General features: G+C 48.2%; 1 protein-coding gene across 3 annotated transcripts in view; it reads left to right on the forward strand.

Annotated features, from left to right (window-relative positions):
- The first annotated feature begins 5,830 nt into the window (after window positions 1-5,830).
- Window positions 5,831-20,280, forward strand: part of SQOR (sulfide quinone oxidoreductase) — a 52,653-nt gene continuing 38,203 nt past the window's right edge. Inside the window, exons 1-2 of one of the 3 annotated variants that reach the window (XM_045812254.2) lie at window positions 5,831-8,318; window positions 12,374-12,604. The gene's annotated coding sequence lies outside the window, so the exon portion shown is untranslated. Of the gene's footprint in view, window positions 8,319-12,373; window positions 12,605-13,036; window positions 13,162-16,919; window positions 16,943-20,280 lie in introns of those variants that run through there. The other 2 variants (XM_045812253.2, XM_045812255.2) reach the window with 2 other exon arrangements.

Consider the following 20,280-nt stretch of genomic DNA (forward strand, 5'->3'; position numbering starts at 1 on the left):
TCCCAGGTCATTTATCAAGCTCTGTTTTGTACATAGCACTGTATACTTCCCTTTATGTATATTATTTCAAACATTTCATCCCTTTGCTTTCCTCTCCTATCATCTGCCTCTTAATGTTCTCCGTAGATTGTATCACAAAATGACTGGTCTACTCATGAAATCCTTTTTAGAAAGATGATAGAGGGACGCCTGGGCGGCTCAGTCGGTTAACCGTCTGCCCTCAGCTCGGGTCATGATCCCAGAGTCCTGGGATTGAGCCTTACGTTGGATTCTCTGCTCAGGGGTGAGCCTGCTTCTCCCTCTCCCTCTGCTGCTCCCCCTGCTTGTGTGCTCGCTCTCTCTGTCAAATGGATAAATAAAATCTCTATTTAAAAAAAAGATGATAGAAAGTCTTGTGGAAAGATTCTGGTTGAAATCACCCAACTTCATGAGGTTATCTACTATTTGAGAATAGACATAATAACTACAACTTTTATTTATTTATTTATTTGTTTGTTTGTTATTATTATTTTTTAATAACTACAACTTTTAGTGATTTGGTAGAAAGTGCTTCATATAAGGATCCCTGCATGAATCACCTGTAAATAATGGAAATTTCCAGCTAATAGAATATTTCAGGTCAGGTTTTTAATTTTTTTAACCTGGGATTCCATGGACTTCTGTGGATTGCCTTTGGAGGGGACATGAACTCTCATAAATCTCTCCTAGAATTTTGTATATATGTGCTTCCCAAGATTGGGTCTATAGATTTCATTAGATTCTTTTATATACATATATAATTTCCTTCAAAGCAATGTTTTTTAATCATTAAACCTCCAAGCCTCACTGTGTATATATTTTAAAAAATTACTTAGTTTCTAGGTTTTCCTTTTGGATGGATTTTTTTTTTTTTTTTCATAAAGTAAACTCAACACCACACTTGGGGCTCAAACTCATTCACGACCTGGAGATCAAGAGTTGCATGCTCAGGGCATCTGGGTGGCTCAGCTGGTTAAGTGTCTGACTTCAACTCAGTTCATGATCTCAGGATCCTGGGATCAAGCTCTGTGTTGGGCTCTGTGCTCAGTGGGAAGTCTCCTTGTCCCTCTCTCCCTCCCCCTGCTCACGCTTTCTCTCTCTCTCAAATAAATAAATAAATAAATAAATAAATAAATAAATAAAAACCTTAAAAAAAAAAAAAGAAGTTGCATGCTGTACCCACTGAGCGAGTCAGGCACCCAGATAGTTCCTATATTGTGTATTTGTTCAAAGACTGTGTTTATACAGATTAACCAGATAATTTAAGATTTGTTCTCTTGTACGTTCATACTGTTTTAGCTCTGTTTGCATGTATGAGGCCAGAGGCCATCCAGTCTTCAGATTAGCATTTGGGTGAGACTAGGTTTGTTTGGTTCGAAGCCCTTAAAAGGGTAAAGAGAGTAGTCAAGGGAGACAATCCTAATAACTAGTTTAATAAGCACTTAGAGCAAAAATTTCAAAGAAACACAGTGTGAAGGGCAATCAAAGAGAAGACAGGTAAAATTTGGGGCAGTGTGGGAATTATAATCAAGAAAGAGAGAAGGGAAGGGCAAGACTGAAGTAGAAGGGAAAAGTAATGATCTTTGGCAGACCTGTGTAGCCTGAAAAGAGGGGAAGCTGGTAGGCACGTACAGAATAATAAAGTAATAAAACCCACCTATTTAGGATAAGGTCGCCCCCTGCTGTCACTTCATTGGAAATTGGAGAGAAGGTTGTAGCTCGCAGTTCTTTCTGGTTTAGATCATAAGTGTATTCCTAATATGCTTCAGGAGGCCTGCAGTGCTCCAGTCTGGAAAAGGATGGGGCTTAAAATCTCTGAGCATGCATGGGTGCTGCTCACTCCTATTCTAGGCTTGACTTTTATTAGAACTTTGAAAAGACAGTCAAAAAGTATATTGAACACTGTGCAAGGGCATATGGGAATCCTAAGCAACAAAAATGTGTATAGAGACCTGAACATTCTGGCTCTGCTGTGATCATCAGACTACAGTGTGTGGGGAGTTAGGAATGTAGCGGTTGGGCTTGTGGCCTCTGAGGTCAGACTGCTGTGGTTTCTACTCCTGATTTGTTTTGGGGCCTTGGACTTGCTTGATCCCTGTGTACCTCAGTTTTCTAAACTGTAAGTTTGGGTAAATGTTTCTGGCTTTGTAAGTGATAAGGTTTTATGATATCCACATAAAAACAAAATAGAGCTTGGGAAATGGTGGATGTTAGAGGATCTTGAAGTCACACAGGGGCCCTGGTGCTTATTTTGCCCCTTTTTACATGTTGATTTTGGCTCTCTGGGTTTCTGCTGCCTGGGGTCCCTCATCCTGTTATGTCTGCCTGTTGAGACACCTGTTCATTCTTTGCAGCTCAAATGTCATCTATGGTTTTCCAAACCACTTCTTAAAGAATTTCTTTTTTCTTGTGTTTTATGGTACTCAATAATACATTTGCCTTTGCATTTACAGTATTAGTTATGTGCTCACATGTCTCTCAAGATCAAGGATACTTCGTTGTCATCTTTTTATTCCATGGTGCAGTCAGTGCCTGGTCTATAGTTGGTGTCTTATCTTAGTCAGGGTTCTCCAGAGAAACAGAACTAAAAGAGTGTATGTGTGTGTGTGTGTGTGTGTGTGTGTGTGTGTGTGTGTGTGTTGAGAGAGAGGAGAAAGATTTATTTTTAAGGAATTGGCTCCCATGATTGTGGGGGCTGGTAATTCCAAAATCTGCAGGGCAGGCTGGCAGGTCAGAGACCCAGGAAAGAGCTGATGTTGCAGCTTGAGTGCAAAGGCAGTCTGCAGGGAATTCCGTCTTCCTTAGGGGACCTTAGTCTTTTTGTCTAGAGGCTTTTTCTCTTGAGCCTTTCACCTGATTAAGGTCCGCCACATTATGGAGGGCATTCTTTAAGTCTAAAAAAATACCTTCGCACCAACATCTTGACTGACATTTGACCAAATATGTAGATACTAGGGTACAGCCAAGTTGCCACAGAAAATTAACCTCAGTTAAGAGCTTGAATTGAATCTAGTAGGAGAGAGAGATACAGATATTGAAAACAGCTGTAATAAGAAACTGGATTACATAAGTGTCCAATAAGGAATATGACAATAAAAAGATTAAATTCTGCAATGCAAACATGGCTTGGGAGCCTATAAGCCTCAGGTAATCCAAGTCACTGCTTCCATTAATCATTTAGACTAAAAACGTGATAGCCAGATCTTGGAAATCAAATGAGCGCAGAAATCATGAACGTGCTGTTTAGATTTCTACATTCTCTGTCAACCACGGGCTGTTCCTGTCCCTTAAAAACACCTTCAGGGGGCGCCGGGATGGCGCAGTCTTCGGCTCAGGGCGTGATCCCGGCGTTCTGGGATCGAGCCCCACATCAGGCTCCTCCGCTAGGAGCCTGCTTCTTCCTCTCCCACTCCCCTGCTTGTGTTCCCTCTCTCGCTGGCTGTCTCTCAGTCAAATAAATAAATAAAATCTTAAAAAAAAAAAAAACAAAAAAACCCAGCTTCAGGGAAGGAAGTGGGCTCACCAGACAAACACATTCTGAGTTGTAACCCGATAGAACTCAGATGGGGTAATGCTGCCATCGTGTGGTTCTCTTCGCTCCCCTCGTCCTACGGCTTCTAGTGCTGTCTCTGTCTGATTTGGCCTTAGTGTTTTCAACTATAGTTTCAAGTATGTCATGATTTTCTGTATGGTCTGAACTTTTGTTTAAACAGTGAGGTGTTTGAAAGTGATCGGTGTGACACGTCTGATAAAGTTTACAACTACACTTTTCTAACTTTTCGAGTCTGATTTTTTTTAAATATTATTTTAAAAATTATTATTAAGTACAGTCTACCTCTCGACATAGGTCTCAAACTCATGACCCCAAGATCAAGAGCCATATGCTCTACCAACTGAGCCAGCCAGGGACCCTGAATCTTAGTTTGATATTGGGCTTGAGGGCTTTTTTTTTTTTTTTCCTCTCCTTTTCCAATCATGTAATCACCCGCACTCAGCAACCTGCTCTAAGAAAAACATTCCAGGCCAAAGATCTCGCTGTGGGCAAGTTCTGTGTTTTTATTCCCCTGAACCTCCACATTGGGCCTCAGCTGGTCTGGGGTGGCCACCTGACCCAAAGGCAGCCAACCCATAGTCCAGTGGCTGCAAAATTAGCCTGGTAGGAAGAACTCTGCCTAAACGAGAACCACCGAGAATCTCGCCGGCTTCGTTAATTACTGTGCTGGGAATATGTATTAGAATACTCACTCAGAGTCAGCCCCTTAGTCATTGAAGGAGAAATAAGAAGGCCCGGAAGCAGACAGAGAATAGCTGAGTGTTAAGTGAGGAGTAGGGAACCATGAGCTTCCACTTCTAAAAGGGGACAAGGTCATCAGACCCCTCAAAATGCCATGGATCCTAAGCAATTTTCCTGTAGAAGGCTCTTAGGTTGCTGTGGGATTTGAGTGCTGAGCTAAGTTTACTATTTTCCACAGATATCTTACAGTACCCCCTCCCATCTCCTACCTTTCCCATTTCTGAAGTAACCTCAACAAATCTCTATTCATTGCAACTAGAAGCACCTAACATCGTCATCATCTTTCAGGTGGCTGTAGCATGTTATGTTTTTCAAAGTTGTTTTTTTTTTAATTTTATTTATTCATTTATTTGAGAGAGAGAGAGAGAGAGGAGCAAACGGAGAAAGAGAGGGAGAAGCAGACTCCCCACTGAGCATGGACCCCCCCCCCCCCCCCCGCCGACGACCCAGGGCTTGATCTCGCAACCCTGAGATCATGACCCGAGCCAATATCCAGAGTTGGATGCTTAACCGACCGAGTCCCCCAGGCGCCCCTCAGAGTGTTTTAATATGCACAATCTAATTTAATAATGAGGGTGCTACTTAGGAGTGTATGATCTCCACGCCTGCTCACCCAGGAATTCAAGGAAGAAGACAATGACCGGCACCCAGGCGCAGGCCTGCTGTCAGCCACACATCTGTTCTCATTGCTTCTTGTTTTTTTCTCTTGTTTTGTTCCATTTCTTAGAGTATTTTCATCCCTGGCTGGATTTCTAATCCCAGTGTACTTGCAGCTTATTCTCAGGCCTAACATTCAGAGGCCCAGTTCTGCAGAGCATCTGTCGTGTGCCAGGTGCTGCTTTACACTTGTTACCTGTAACAGCGTGGCGGGAGGTCATCCCCGGAACACTGGATTCTTACTGCCGTTTTACAGATGGGGAGGAGTGGTGGAGCTGGATTTGGTTCAGGGAAAAACCCGAAGCTACTGCATTGCAGGGGAATTTTCTTCGGCTGGAGACCCTAGAAACAGATTAAATAATAGAAGGTAAGCGCATCTGGGAAGCTCAGTCAGTTAAGCGTCTGCCTTCGGCTCAGGTCACGATCCCTGAGTCATGGGATCGAGTCCTGCATCGGGCTCCCTGGTCAGTGGGGAGCCTGCTTCTTCTTCTCCCTCTGCCCCAACTGCCTGCTCGTCTTCTCTTGCTCTGTCTCAAATAAATAAAATCTTTAAAAAAATAAATAATAGAACTTAAGAGCTTTACCTTAACTTTTTTTTTTTTAAGATTTTATTTTATTTATTTGACAGAGAGACAGCCAGCGAGAGAGGGAACACAAGCAGGGGGAGTGGGAGAGGAAGAAGCAGGCTCATAGCGGAGGAGCCTGATGTGGGGCTCGATCCCATAATGCCGGGATCACGCCCTGAGCTGAAGGCAGACGCTTAACCGCTGTGCCACCCAGGCGCCCCTGAGCCTGCATTTCTGGATCTTCAGCCTGCCTCTCAGCTCTATCTCTTCTGTACTGCAATAGCTCTGGGGGAAGAGCACAGCCAGAGCTGGAGGCCAGGTTTTCTCACTGCAGGACCCTAAGTAATTGAGTTTCCCTTGGGAGTAAGCATGCAGACCTGAGGTGCACCCTGACACTTTTCCAGCATGACTGACCGAGCATAAGACACCTCATGTTCTGTGGCCATCAAGGAGCATTGGCTTCTGGACTGTTGTTTTCACTTCATAGTGGCATCAGCCTCTCTGTTCAGTGCAGTGGCCACATCCAGGCAAATGAATTTGTCTCGGATGAGATGTTCCTGGCTGTTGACTGCCTCATGGTCTGGGCCGCAGACAAACCTTGAGGTCCACAACGTACCGTCTGAGAATAGGGGAGCAGAGAAGAGACTGTTCTGAATGAGGGCAGATGCCCCTTTCCCGTCTGGGTTAAAAGTGTAATGGTAAGGGGAGAAGGTGAGGCACACGAGTCACTTCCATCTCTGCAGTCCCTCCTGGAGTCCTCTTACTCACTGACCCAACCCTCCACTCCCCGAGAGAGCTGACAGACTGAGCAGCAGCTTGGGCCACCTTACGAGTCAGACCTGATATTAAGGATGCAGGCTGGCATTTAAAGCAGGCTGTGTCCCCTCCACCCTGTTCCCGTCGTGGCCATGAGACTATGCCTCACACACCTCTACCTACGGGGACCCGACCTAGGGCCCCAGCTGCCATGCTCGGAGGCCTCTCTGCGTTTGCACGGAGGCAGGCTTCCCACAGCTGCTCCTAGCCAGTGGTCTGCTCCTGGGAGAGATGGGCCTTCCCCTGATGGTCAGCTTTGGCTAAAGGACTCCCGGTTGGCATCACTGAAGCTCTGCTCAGCAGTTTAGGATGCTTCCCCCCCCCCAGACTTACTTCCTTTTCTTCTTCGTCCCGGCAGACAGTACAAGAAGGAATAAAGAGGTCAGTTGATGGAAGTGGGCATGTGGGAAGGGTATTTTACGTAAGGCCAGAAGACCCACAGAGAATATGTCCCATGAGAATGCACAGGACACACTGCCAAGAGGGGCACCAATGTCACTAAGAAGTTTCGCAGGCCATGGATGGTGGAAATTCTGAGATGTGATTATAAACTAAGCATGTTAGCATATGTGAAGACTGATCGAGGCCAGGAGTGGTACCTAACTGTTGGAAGCCCCAAGGCCAGAATTACCTCACTCACCAGCAGGCCAGGTTGGGGGGCAGTCAGTGGGCTTTGCCCGCAGGGCGTTGTAGTGATGGTTAATGGAGCGTGGTGTCGTTTTGCATCTGGGGGCAGAATAGGCAGTCAGCAAGCATGCTGCTTAGCATCTGTGACAGGAGTCAGCAAAGTGTTTTGGTAAAGGACTAGGTAGTAAATGTTAGGTGTCGTAGCACAAAAGCAGCCATAGACGCTCTGTCAACAAATGCGTGTAGCTGTGTTTCAAAAACGCTTCCTTTACGCAAACTGGTGGTTGGTTTGATTTGGTTCATGGGCTGTTTACGGATCCCTTATGTATTAAAAAAAAAAAAAAGCAGAATTGGAAGAGCAAGAAGCTGAGGGCAGTCACTTCACTTCAAGTCATGATCTCTGCCAGTTCCCTGACTGAGTCAGTTTTGAGACCTGGATCCCACTGACAAGAGGCGGCTGGAGGAAGGGCCCTGCAACACTCTGGCACGTACAGACTGCAGTAATCCCCCCGTCCTTCCTCAAAGGACCCGATGGCCACTTACTTGGGTGACTGTACACTAGGACTGTTGGACAGAAGGTTCTGAGTTGACACTGTTCCAGAGAGACCCAAAGGAGCATCATGGCCTCCTTGGAAGGGGGGCCTATGAGGACAAGGTGAAAAAGGAGGTTGTGCATAAAGTCCAGTTTACGACGGGTCTGCTGGAGCCACAGCTCTGTCCAGTGGCCATACTGCATCTTTTCCTGCCACTGACCCATCGAGCACCATGGGGGGCCAGCCGGCAGGGCTGACGGCACTGGCTTGAACCTTTTGCAACACCCTTTCCTGCTTCAGCTCTGCTCGAAGCTGGCAGCCTTCTGTGTCACCCGATGGGCCAGAAAATATCCCCAGGGTGGGATATGTTGCCTTTAGAACACAAAGAGGTCTGCAAGGCGCTTCCTTCTTTGTGACAGGACGGTACGATGCAGCAGTTTGTCTGTTGTTTCGGATGGGGATATCCCGGAATACCCCCTGACCGCTAGAACTCTAAAAAAGTCACAGAAATGGCCTATTCCTGACTCTTCATAGAGTTTTCTCCCATCCTCTGAAGTGCATGCATTTTATCGAGGCCTGCAGCACTCTAGCCCCTCTGCTCCTCCTCCCCAGTCACTGGATGTCATCAGTGAAATGGGTCAGCATAACATTCTCTTGGATATCCGAGAGCCCCAGATCTCTCAGACCGTATTACGACAGGAGATGGGAGAGTCAACCCTGAAGCAAACTGTCAATTGAATGTCTGTTTTCCCCGCCCACAGTCTCAGCCAACACTTCGCTCTGGAGGCACAAGCGTCTCATCCACAGGTATGGAATCCCATTTAGCAGAGTGTCCAACCAGGGGCTGTCCTTCAAGTGGAGGAGGGGTAGGAGCGGATCACAACCATGAGATCCTCTGGTTCCGTCTTATACCGCACCACGCAGAGGTAGCTGGTCTGGCAGACCGCTGGAATGGCCTTCTGCACTCACACAGGCGCTCCAGCTCTGAGAGAGCACCCTGAAACGGTGGAGCCTGCCCTTCAGGACATGGCGTGTGTGTTTATTAAGTCAGAGCCCTCTATACAGTGCTGTGTTCTCAGTAAGAAGGATACAAGGCTCTGGAAACCAAGGGCTGGAAGCAGGAATGGCCTAACTTACAGTCATTCTTAATGACCCCCAGGGGATTTGTGCTTCCTTCCCTTGCAACCCTGGGCTCTGCATGGTTGAGGGGCCTGGTCCCCAAAGGGAACGCCCTCGCCAGAGGCACAGCGAAGGACCCATTGAATGAGAAGTTATGGCTGCTGACAGGGCACTTTGGAGATTTGTGTCAGGGACAGGCAGGCAAGAGGGGAGTTGCCACACTAGCGGGAGTAACTGAACCTGATCACCAGGAGCGGGGTGGGGGGCTGCTTTTACACCGTGGGGGCCAGGAGGAGTATGTGTGGAACTCCGGTGATTCATGTGGGCACCTCCGCTACTCCCTTGTCCCGTTATAACTGTGACTAGAACACATGCAGCCACCCAGCCTGAGAAGGGAGACAATGACTATCAAGTGTTCAAATCAGGAATAAAGGTTGGGTCACACCACTGGGTACGTCCCAAGACCTGCCAAGGTGAGAGCAGAGGCTGAAAGGAGTTTGGAATGGATGTTGGAGAAGGGAGAAGGTGAGTATTCACTGTGGCCTTGGGATCAACTGTGATGATCTTGGGGGACTGTTGTTCCTCCAGTAAATTCCCTCTTCTCAGTTGCTCCTCAGGAGGGAGGCCAGGAGGCCCACGGAGGAGCTGCTTTCTGCACCTCTGTGCAGAAGGAGATCTATGTGCACCGGAGGTGGACTGTGGGGGCCAGGAGACCATGCCTCACAGCTCTCCCAACAACAGGAACACAACCGAACAAAGGCCTCAGCTGCTTCACTCTGAATTCCACCACCACATTTTTGCCAAAGTGTGCTTCCTATGGGCTGCTCCTAGCCAATGCCTGAGCTCAGCAGGGAGACTAAGGCAAGCCCAGGGCCCCTTGTTCAAATTTTATTAAGAATTTCAAGATGGCAACAGCAGAGCATTAAACCAGGTATGGGCCCTGTACAGGTTGCAATCTCATTAAGCTGGCTCTGCCTGGGGGATTATAGGTCTCCCCTAATAGCTGACTTTGGCCTGATGGCTTTGCTGAACCTTCTTTAGACTACACAACTGTCTAGAAAGCTTCCATTCAACCGTTCTTCCCTCTCCTTTTTTAGGGTCAGACTTGCATCGTACTCTGATGGTTATCCCAACTTTCTCCATTTCCCTCCTTTTCTCTCGCAAGAGTTTCCCAATAACATCCTTGCATGTTTAATTCTGTACTGGCATCTGCTTCTCACAATGCCTAGACTAACACAGCCCCTTAATCCTGCTATCCTATCACATATGTACGTAACAAACCCTTCAACATGACTTTGAGGGTTTTCTTCCCAACAATAGGAACAATTTAGGCCCTCTGTCTCCTGGGTCCCAGCTGGATGATACCGCTTACCCACAAAATGACCTGCTTGCAAATGGGCAATACAGGGTCTATAGCGGCTAAGCCTTTTTATTCCATTTTAATCATGACTTCTCTCCTGTTTGACAAGGCTGTATTTTGGGCATGAGGTGGTAGTAGAGGTTAAAACTCCTGGGGGAGAAAGAGACTCCGGATAGAAAAGCGAGAAATCAGTGTCAGGAGAGAGAATGCACATAAGAAAGGACAAAAGTAGAGCATAGGCGAGAGGGAAAACAAGCCTAGAAGTGGTATTTCCTGGAGAAAGACCCTGGGCAGGGCCCCCTTTGGATCTTGGATGTTGGTGGCCCCAGGGCTAATGCCCTTGGCTTTTGGAAAAAAGGCTGCTTGCTTTCACCCACTCACTGCTCTCTTCAGGCACGCAGCAACCTTTTCAGGGTTGTGTCAAATGCCCAACTAAATTTAATAGACTTACCACAAACCAGGCGCCAGTTCCCTCCATTCTTCGTGCTGCATCTGGAACCGTGGGAGTCCCCAGGCCCACCAGGGCAATGCTTGTTGCAACTTCATAGCCCCCTAGAGCTCCCTGTGGTGTTCAGAATGTGTAGAAAAGTGGTAAATGGGCGAGTATGAGAATTGCTACCCGCTTCAGGGTTCACAAAGGCCTTAGATCACCATACTCTCCCCAAATTCTGAGTTTTTCCTTGAATTACGAGCCCTCCCAGTGCTTATCAAATGTGAATTAAAAAGAACACCGGTGGAAGAGGGACCGAATGTGCTCTCCCTCTGCTTCAGTTGCTACGGTGCTGGCCTTTGACATAGATTTGGTCAGTGGACACTCCCACCGAGGACTCGAATTCTCATTTCCTTTATATTTGTGTCATTTGTCAGGGCAGTGGGAGCATTCTTGGTGCCGCCGGACGGTATTGTGCTTTCTGGGTTTTGATTCTGCAGAGCCATCTTGATTCCTGCCATCATCACTTCTTCATTTTGATGGTTCCGTGAAGCCCCGAGAGCCTTTAAGAGCCCTTTTCTATGTAGGGTATCCAGAGCTTGTTTCCTGCTTGGGACCAAGAGCGCTGATTGAGATAGAACCCTCTGGAGTTGGTGAAGAACGTCCATACACATCAGTGCTTCTGGTCTGAAAAACAACTTCATCTTCTGTGTAACAGATGGGGAAACTAGCTAGCCTGGAGCCCGATAGCAATTTTGGTTATTATTTGATATGCAGCACATTTGGGAGATGTTGGGGCTGCCTTTTAAAAAATGGGCGTAGTACACAATCATTATGCCCTGTCTGCCCACCCTGCTGCGGTTCTGACACCGCCCGGAGGTCTGGCTGGATGAGCACTGTGCAGACGCGGGAGGAACCGTTCCATCCCCAGCCCCCCTAGAGGTCACTGCAGGGTCTCCAAAGCGGACATCACCTGCCCCCTGCAGCGCTCTCAGCTAGGGTGGGTGTGCTGGGGCTGGAGACTGAGCTTTTTCGCTAGCTGCCCATCCACCCAGGGAAGAACGGGCAGGGACGAGGGTGCGGGCTTGCCGAGGAGCCAAGGAGAGACTGCTATTTAAAGCTGCCCGTTTGCAGGAACAGCCTCTCTACGTGCCCTTCCTTCCCACCGTCCCTTTCTCTTTCGCCAGAGGTCTCTTTCTCTGTTCCATTCCCTATTCCTGCCCATTCCTGTGCTGGCTCTCTCTGCCTGCTCAGGAGTCGGCACGTCTTCCCAGAGCACTGTCAGTTTGCTTTTCCTTCTCTTAAATATTCTTGGATTGGGTTGTGTTCTTTTCAGTGCGAGTCCTTCCTCTTCCCCCCCCCCCTTTAGTGATGCTTTTCCTAGATTCCCATCTCTGCAAGTGCACTTTTACTACTTTGCAAGCCCCACAAGTCAGGTTTTGTCAACAGTGCAAGCCCCACAAGCCAGGGAGCAGGCACAGGACTTCCGTGACACATAGTAGGCAGGGACTGGGGAGTGGCGGTTGAAAGAGGGATTGCATGAGTGAGTGAGTAAACTCTTAGCCCCCTTCCTGGATGTCTGATGTTACAGTCACACCTCTTCTTGGAAGGAGAAGGAGGGGTCTTAGGTGAGACAGGATGCCTCCAGCCTTGTTCTTTTTTCTCAAGATTGCCGTAGATATTCTGGGTCTTGTGGTTCCATACAAATTTTAGGATGATTTATTTTTTTGGAAAAATAACGTCATTGAAATTTTTATAAAGATTGCATCGGACCTATAGATTGCTTTGAGTAGTATGGACATTTTAACGACATTAATTCAACTCACGAGCATGAACTATCTTTACATTTGTGTCTTCTTAATTTCTTTCATCAGTATCTTACAGTTTTCAATGTCTTAAACAGCTTAAAATTGTAGTAAGACTTTTGGGACACCCTATATTTATTACACTAAGGTGCTGCTTGATCTGTTTTGCGGAGAACCGCCCATGCACCCTTTGCAACTCCGTTGAAAGAGCACCCAACTGAAAACGTCCAGTCGTGAAAGTAGGATGGCAGACGGTGTGAAGGCCAGAGGCTGAAGCCCGCTGACCCCAGCCTGCTCCCCGAGCTAAGAGAGCGGCTCCAGCGTTTACCGAAGCCAGTCGTTGGGCTACTCCGGGCCGCGGTGGCCTCATCTGTTAAGTGTGAGTAACTGTTTTCCTGGGACGTGCTGGGAACCCGGCAGAAGCACGCCGGGAGGACCCAACCCAAACTGCCCGGCCTTTATCCAGTGCCCGGCCTCCGCTTTGCCCCTCCCAGTTACGCGGCACCGCCCGGAGGGGGTGGGGCAGGAGGGCGTGGGGGAAGGGGGGCGGGCGTAACAGGTGGCCCCCTTGCCCTCCGCTGACACGCGCTAGGACGCCGCCGCCCTCCGGAGAGCGCTAGGCGTAGGGGCCAGGGTGCCGCGGCGGGCAGCGCCCCGGGCCGGCCGGACTCGCGTCCCTGGCTCTGTCCTCCGGGCGCACTCCAAGCCCGGGTGCCGTCTGCACTTGGCCTCGGGGTCGGGCTGGGGCGCCAGGCGGGGCAGCGGCACAACCTTTCCGGACCTTTCCTGGGGGGAGCCCCACTGTCCCCGCCTCTAGCATCCGCCCGGGGGCCGGGCAGGCGGGCGGGCGGGGCCCCAGCCGAGGCGGCGAGCGGGGCAGGGAGCAGCAGCTTTTGCTGCGCCAACACTGTGGCCGGAAGCTCCGCTCGCCCCTGGGTAAGAGGCCTCCGGCGGCCGATCTCGGGCCCTCGGCCAGGGGAGGGGGACCGGGCGGGGACAGAGGTCACGCCAGAGGCTGGTTGTTGGGCCACTCTGCCCACGCAGCTGGGACTGTGCGCGTACCATCGCGCTTCACCCTCCTTGCTCACGCGCGACACCCGCAGCTCTTGCTGCCCTAGTCTGGAGCTTGGCCGTGGGGGCTCGTGCTTCCTTCCCGGAGTGTCGGGTTTCGGGGGCGCGGAGAGGCCAACCTGAGAGGAGCGGTTGAAAACCGAAGTATCCGTGGTCTTGGTGTGTGGGAATTTCTGACGCGTTCCACTTGTTGAATATGTCACTTAGCGCCGTCCCGGGACGCGAGTTAAGTGCTCGGTCTCAGGGATCGGAGGTTGACACCAGCCCATCTGCCCGCAGTGGGGACCCAGTTATGCACTGACGCCGCGCGTCGGACAGAGGGGGACACTCGAGGAATCAGCTTCGGCTGGAGCAAGCAGAGGAAAGCATTTAGGGCACGTGCTGAACGGGAATTGGTGGAAAGGAGAGAAAGAATTCTCTGGTGGAATTGGGGCTCTTATCGTTTGCTCTTCTCTCTTAATTATGAAAATCCCCACCTCGCTTCGTGCTCAAAGACATAGTGAGGAGAGCTGGGCTTCTCGTTGTATAATGTAGGGTTCTGACCCGTTTCTGTGCCACGTACCCCTTCGGCAGGCCGTTGTGGGGAGACTGAGGATGCCTTCTCAGAACAATACTTTTAAAGCTATAAAATAGAAGGCTGAATATTATAAAGGAAACTATTCCAAAGCACATATCAAAATATTAAAAGAATTTATAATGTAGTGTATGTGCTTTAAAGAAAGCCTAATGCTTTAAAGATCAGCAGCTGATCTAATAGCTACCATAATTTTGAAGTAGTAATGCAGGTAAACAGTATTTCAAGATATAGGCAACACCTGTGATACAAGAACACAGCTGTGCTGTTTTTAAAAAGATTTTATTTATTTGAGAGAGAGACGGAGAACAGGAGAGAGAGAGAGAGAGAGCAGAAGCAGGGTGGAGGGGCAGAGGGAGAAGCAGACTTCCCACTGAGAAGGGAGCCGGAGGCAGGGCTGGAGGCCCAGAATGGTGACCTGAGCCAAAGGCAGATGCCTAACTGACTGAGCCACCCAGGTGCCCCACCGCCTGTGATTTCTATTGGTGGCAATCATAGGTACTACTAATACGGCTGTGATTTTTGCCTATATGTATAATTGAAGAAAATGTTAAATTTCAGTTAGAGATTAGTGAAAATAAAGATGTGATTTTTTTTTTCCATTCAAGTTCACAGGCCTCAGGTTAAGATCCTGCAGAGTGGAAAGGGCACTCCCAGAGGTCAGGTGACATGGCTGTGGTCTTGACACTTCCACTGACTAGCAGCATGATCTTGGCTTTTGAACTTCTTTCCACCTTAGCTTTTTCATTGCACAGTGGAGATAATTGTGTCTTCCCATCTATTTAAGTACCTAGCACCATACCTGGCACCGAGGTGTGAAATAAATACCATTTATTAGAACCTGTCTCCCTCCCTCAAGCTTATGGCCATCATCGTTGGTATCCCCAGTCCTGGTATATGGAAGGTGCTCAATAAATCTTTATTGAATGAATAAGTGGGTTGGAGAGGGTTGCTTATGATTACATCTAAAAAACCCGAAATTCATTAAGGAGATAGCTGGTGATTTGAGATATGACTATTTAAAATTTGGGCGTTTTTTTTTTAACGGGCTAAACAAATATATTAACACATCTGGAGTTGGAGTGTTTGAGATGTCAGGGCTGATAGGTTGTGTGAGTGGGTCTGTGTGGCTGGTGTTCTGCCAGAGAAAATGAAATTGGATGTTGTTGGGAAACCAGGATTCCTCTGCAGAACGGTTTCTCTTCCATCTTTCCTGTGTCTAGGCTTGTTAATCTGATATGTTGTAACACAGGAAATGTCTAATAGGGAATGGAGACAGACTCATGATGAGGCATTTTTGGGCATAGATGCACATTTCTTTTTCCTCTTTTCTTCTTACCTTTCCCTGCCCCACCACCCACTATGTAACTCCTCTCTGACCCTGAAGACTTGGTACATAGCAGCAGTGGGGGGAAGTTGCTAGAAGCTGCCCAGACTAGGCTTGAAGCCAACTAGTTCTTTTTTTTTTTTTTTAAGATTTTATTTATTTACTTAAGGGAGGGTGGGGGAGAGAGAGCCTGCCCATGAGCAGGGGAGGGGCAGAGGGAGAGGGACAAGCAGATTCCCCACTCAGGGAAGCCTGAGGTGGGGCGCTCTATCCTAGGACCTGAAGATCATGACCTGAGCCAAAGTCAGACGCTTAACCGACTGAGCCACCCATGTGCTCCCTAACTAGTTGCTGCTTAATTCCCAGCCTTAAAAGTCTGTGTAATCCAACAAATGTGGATGGTAACAGGAAGATGAAAAGCAGGTCCAGCCCGCCAGCCCTGAGGTTTATTTTGTAAAAGTGCTAAATTGGGGGCAGCAAGATGGGAAGAGAACTTTGAAAGGAGTAGGAAATTTAGAACACACTGGGGCTAATGGTGTTATGGATTGAATTGTGTCCCCTCAAAATTCATATGTTGAGGCCCTAATCCCCAGTGCCTTGGAATGTGACTATATTTGGAAATAGGGCCCTTAAAAAGGTAATTAAGATTAAATGAGATCATAGGGTGGGGCCTAATCCAATATGACTGATGTTCTTAGAAGAGGAAGAGACAGCAGGGGCAGGCCTGGTTATACCTTTGTCATTCTGTGCTGCAATAATTCACAGCTCAGATCAATCTAAGGAGTTAGGAGAACAAGTATTCCCATTTGAGTACCTGCGTGTGAACCTGCATTTCCCTTTCCCCCTCATTTAGAAGATCACAGTGTTTTAGAAAAGGAAGGGACCTTTGAAGACTCCCAGTCCAGTCCTTTATCCATTGCTGAAGACAGCATGGCCCAGAATGGTTAAGGATGAGCACTGCCTGGCACTGCCTGGAATGTGGACCCAGGCTTCTGACTCCCTGACTCCTGACACACCCTCAGACAAAGCTTCACCAGGAAGGGGAACTGCGTCATTTGGTTAGACATAGGACAGACATGAGCTTAGGCGACCTGGCACGCCTGCTACCTAGCCTACCCCTCCCATTAAAGGATTGAGTTTGGCATCTCTTCAATCATGTTTAAACAACAGATATATAACTTGTAATTAGAGTCTTTTCTCATTGTGTTAAGACCTCACACACTAGATTCCAGGGGATAATATGCCTGATTAATTGGCCAGTCCTTGTTTATAATGAAATTCTACCCTTCAGAGCCTTCTTGTATGGGAGACTGAGCAGGAAGCCCAGCACTCCTGAGCCTGATGAGTAATTTTATTGTGATCATTTAACAGATTGAGCCTAAGCCAACCCCCTCTGTGTGACTGGGAACAAATTAATTCCTCATCAGGCCTCCCTCTCCAGTGTGTCCTGTTCTGCGGTCTGGGGTTGGGCACACATAGGCATATGCAGACGTTGAAAGGAAGCCTGCAGTATACTTGACTAGAGGCCAACTGTGAATGATGGACTTGAAGGAGAGCTAAGCTGTGATTATTCACACACCGGAACATGGGTGGTCACACTCTCATTGGCTAACGCAAGCAGAAAAGCAAGGCGCCCCCCCCCGCCCATATTACTCAATCAAAACCACTAACTTTCAGTTGAAATAATCCAATTGACTGACTTATTTCTTCCTTTTCCAAAGTCGGAGTGCAAGCATTTTCCTTCGGTAAGTAGAATTTTTGTTTTCCGCTTAGCTAATATATGGCTTGATGAAATTGTCAGTCCCTCCCTCATTATAAGGCGTTCTCGATTGTAAAATGAGTGTAGGCTAGGGAACCTGGTAGGAACTTTCTTAGCAGCAAAGGGGATCGCTGTTTCATTGCCAAGTTCTCACTGATAACACTATCAGTAACTCTTCAAAGATATTTCTTATGCTTTGTTCCTAAAGAGGGAACTAACGAACCCCAATGTGCTCTAACCCCTGAATCATCAGGGAGCATTACATGATATTTGTTTCCTGAATGATTTTCTCTCGGTCCACCACCAGGGCTTTGGCTCCATGGCTTAATACTTAATGTTAAAATATTAAAATATTTAATTTTTATAACAGCTCTGTAGAGTTCTACCATGGCCCTGCAGCCCTAAACGAAGATTGCTCAATTTTGTTTATTTGCTAACAATATAGTAATCCAGTTCCCGAACACACAGGTGGTGACAGCGCTACCATTACTCAAGAGGAGGTGTGCCAAGAGGCAGGGCGCCACCAACATTTGTCCTCGCAGAACACCACTCGCTGGGCTTTTAGGGGGGGTGGTTTCCTTCTCTCCCACCCTGCTTTGGACCTTGACTGTACCCTGAGTAATCCGACACTGTTACTTACACCCTGTCTTCATTATATCCACCTGAGCAAGGTCCTCGTTCACATTCTTCCTTCTTTGTCCCCTGTCGCTAATGTGTCACGCAAATTTCCATTCGGCACGTGTTTTGTATTTACACCTTCATCTCTGTTCACCTTGTCTATTCCAAGCCCTCACTGCTGCCTGAGTTTCTGAAACAGCCACTTAGTGGGGGCTTGTATCCCTGGTTTCCTGGTAAAACAGACGGACTGTTCTTTTTCACTGTGGTCCCCACAGCATCTGACATGATGCTTGGTGCAGAGCAAACACTCGGAAATGCTGAACTCAACTAAATTGCTCCAATTCATCCTGTGTACTTCCCGCAGGGGATCTTCTCAGGCATCGGGAACTTCCAGGGACTCACTGCCATTAGCAGGGACCGTGAGTTCAAATGCACGCCCGGGCAGGGCAGGTGGCACAAATGAGCAATGTAGACTGGGTGGGGCTGGGGTGAACTGGAACCCGTGACTGCTCAGCTCCAGCTGAGGGCTGATACAGGAGAACGTGGGCCTGGTGCTATCCGGCCAAGAATTTGGAATTTTTTGGGGTTAGATAGCCAAAATTTTTAATGTTAGTGCTAATGAAAAATGTAAGAAAACTATGAGCCAGAACACAGCTCTGGTCTGCGTTTGGCCTGCGGATTGCTGCCCTGTGACCTGTGACCCTTAGATAGAACGGCAGTTGTCTGGGGTTAAGCTCCCAGCCCAAGCTTCAGCTCCATAAGCTTCTCCGATCATTTCTCCCTTCCCAGGGGACACTCGTCTGCTGTGGGTTCCCCTCCTCCTTGCCCACAGTTACGTGATGCTCACTGTAGGTGATTCTGCTTCCCAAACCTCAAACCTAACTCCCCAAAACTAACCCACATAGGCCCTTACCTTGCCTGTCCTGTTGCCTGTTTCACATACTTCCTCTCTCTTCTGCTGCCTAGATGTCAACTTTGACTTTTATCCCAGGGTGCCCTTCCCACCTCTCCGTCAATCATTCTCTTTCCTCTTCTCATTCTTATCTGAATCTTTATTTGCATTTCTAATGCCAGCACCTGATCTGGACCTTATCACTCACACCTATAGCACTGTGCTGGTCTCCAAACTTGACTTCCAGAACTGGTTTGACTCTCCTATTTAAGGTGCTCCCTGAGGGGCGCCTGGGTGGTTCGTCAGTTGAGCGTCCGAGTCTTGATTTCGGCTCAGGTCGTGATCTCAGGCTTGTGGGACTGAGCCCTGGGTCAGGCTCTGCCCTGAGCACGGAGTCTGCTTGTCCCTGTCCCTCTGCTCCTCCTCCTGCTTGCGCTCTCTCCCAGATAGATACATAGATACATAAAGAGAGAAATAAATCTTTTAAAAAAATTGCTCCCTGATACCAATTTCATTTTCTCAAAACTATTCCCTCTGTCTGTCACTTCGCAAAGCTGATTTTCAGTAGAAAGCCTCCGTTCCCTAGTATGGCCCTTCGGAATTGGGCTGTAGTATTTCTTTCTTGTCTACTCTTCTACTCCTCTGAACAGGGGCCAAATCTGGTTGGCCTTCCATTGCCCAAACACGTTCTGGGCCTTTCCACCTTATCAGCCAGGGTCTCTGGGAAGCAGTCGGCACATTCAAACATGTTATTAAGAAGGGTTTAATACAATAACTATTTACAAAGGTGTGGGCAAGGTTAAGAGAAACCAACGAGAGTGGTGAACCAATTGTATCGATGGGAGGCCTGCAAAAGCAAACAGAGGGCGTGATTACCAGAACCCTGAGAGGAGCGCCCGGTTGCCGCAGTCGGTTAAGCATCTGCCTTTGGCTCAGGCCATGATCTCGGGGTCCTGGGATCGAGCCCCGAGTCAGCGGGCTCCCTGCTCCGTAGGGAGTCTGCTGCTCCCTCTCCCTGATACTCATGCTCTGTCCCTCCCTCTCTCCCTCAAATAAATAAAATCTTAAAAAATCCCTGAAGAAAGAGTTGTAGCTGAGGGCCACCCCATAAGAGTTAAGGCTTTCAGATGAGCAGGGGAGTTGATGCCGACCCCCCAGGTCAGCTCTCAGGGCTCAGAGCAGGGCAGAGAAAGCTGCGGTGAGATGCATGGGGCAGTCACCATCTCTGATTCATCCACTTGTTCTCTTCCATTCTCTTGGTGCATCTCCGCTTGTCAACAGCTGCCAGTCTCCTGCTCGGCTTCTGTTTCGCCAACCTTTCACTGATTACTCTTTCTCTCATGAGAACACCTCAGGTGTTTGGCTCGTATTGATTACGTTGCACTTTACTCTGTTGCTAACGGGGAAAGTTAGAAGTATGCGCATCATTCTCTCAGTAGCTCGAGAAGGGGCACATCCTAGAACTTTGTGTTTTCCTCCACACTCTGTACATTTTTTGGAATGAATTAAGTCCCATAAATCTGTTCATCCTTTAATTCATGTTTTAAAGCAAATAGGACTGCTGTGGTCTGAATGTTCGTACTCCCTCCAATATTCATCTGTTGAACTCCTACCCCCCAAAGGTAATGGTATTAGTTGGTGGAGTCTTTGGGAGGTGATGAAGTCGTGAGCCTTCGTGAATGGGATTATTGCCTTACAAAAGAGGGTCCAGAGAGATCCAGAGCCAATTCTAACAGGGGAGGACACAGGAAAAAGGCCCTCAGCTGACCATGCTGGTGCCTTGACCTTGGACTTTCCAGCCTCCAGAACTGTGA

The sequence above is a fragment of the Ursus americanus genome, chromosome 36 (genome assembly GCF_024610735.1).
Source record: "Ursus americanus isolate L20-20 chromosome 36, mUrsAme1.1.p, whole genome shotgun sequence".
NCBI lineage: Eukaryota > Metazoa > Chordata > Mammalia > Carnivora > Ursidae > Ursus > Ursus americanus.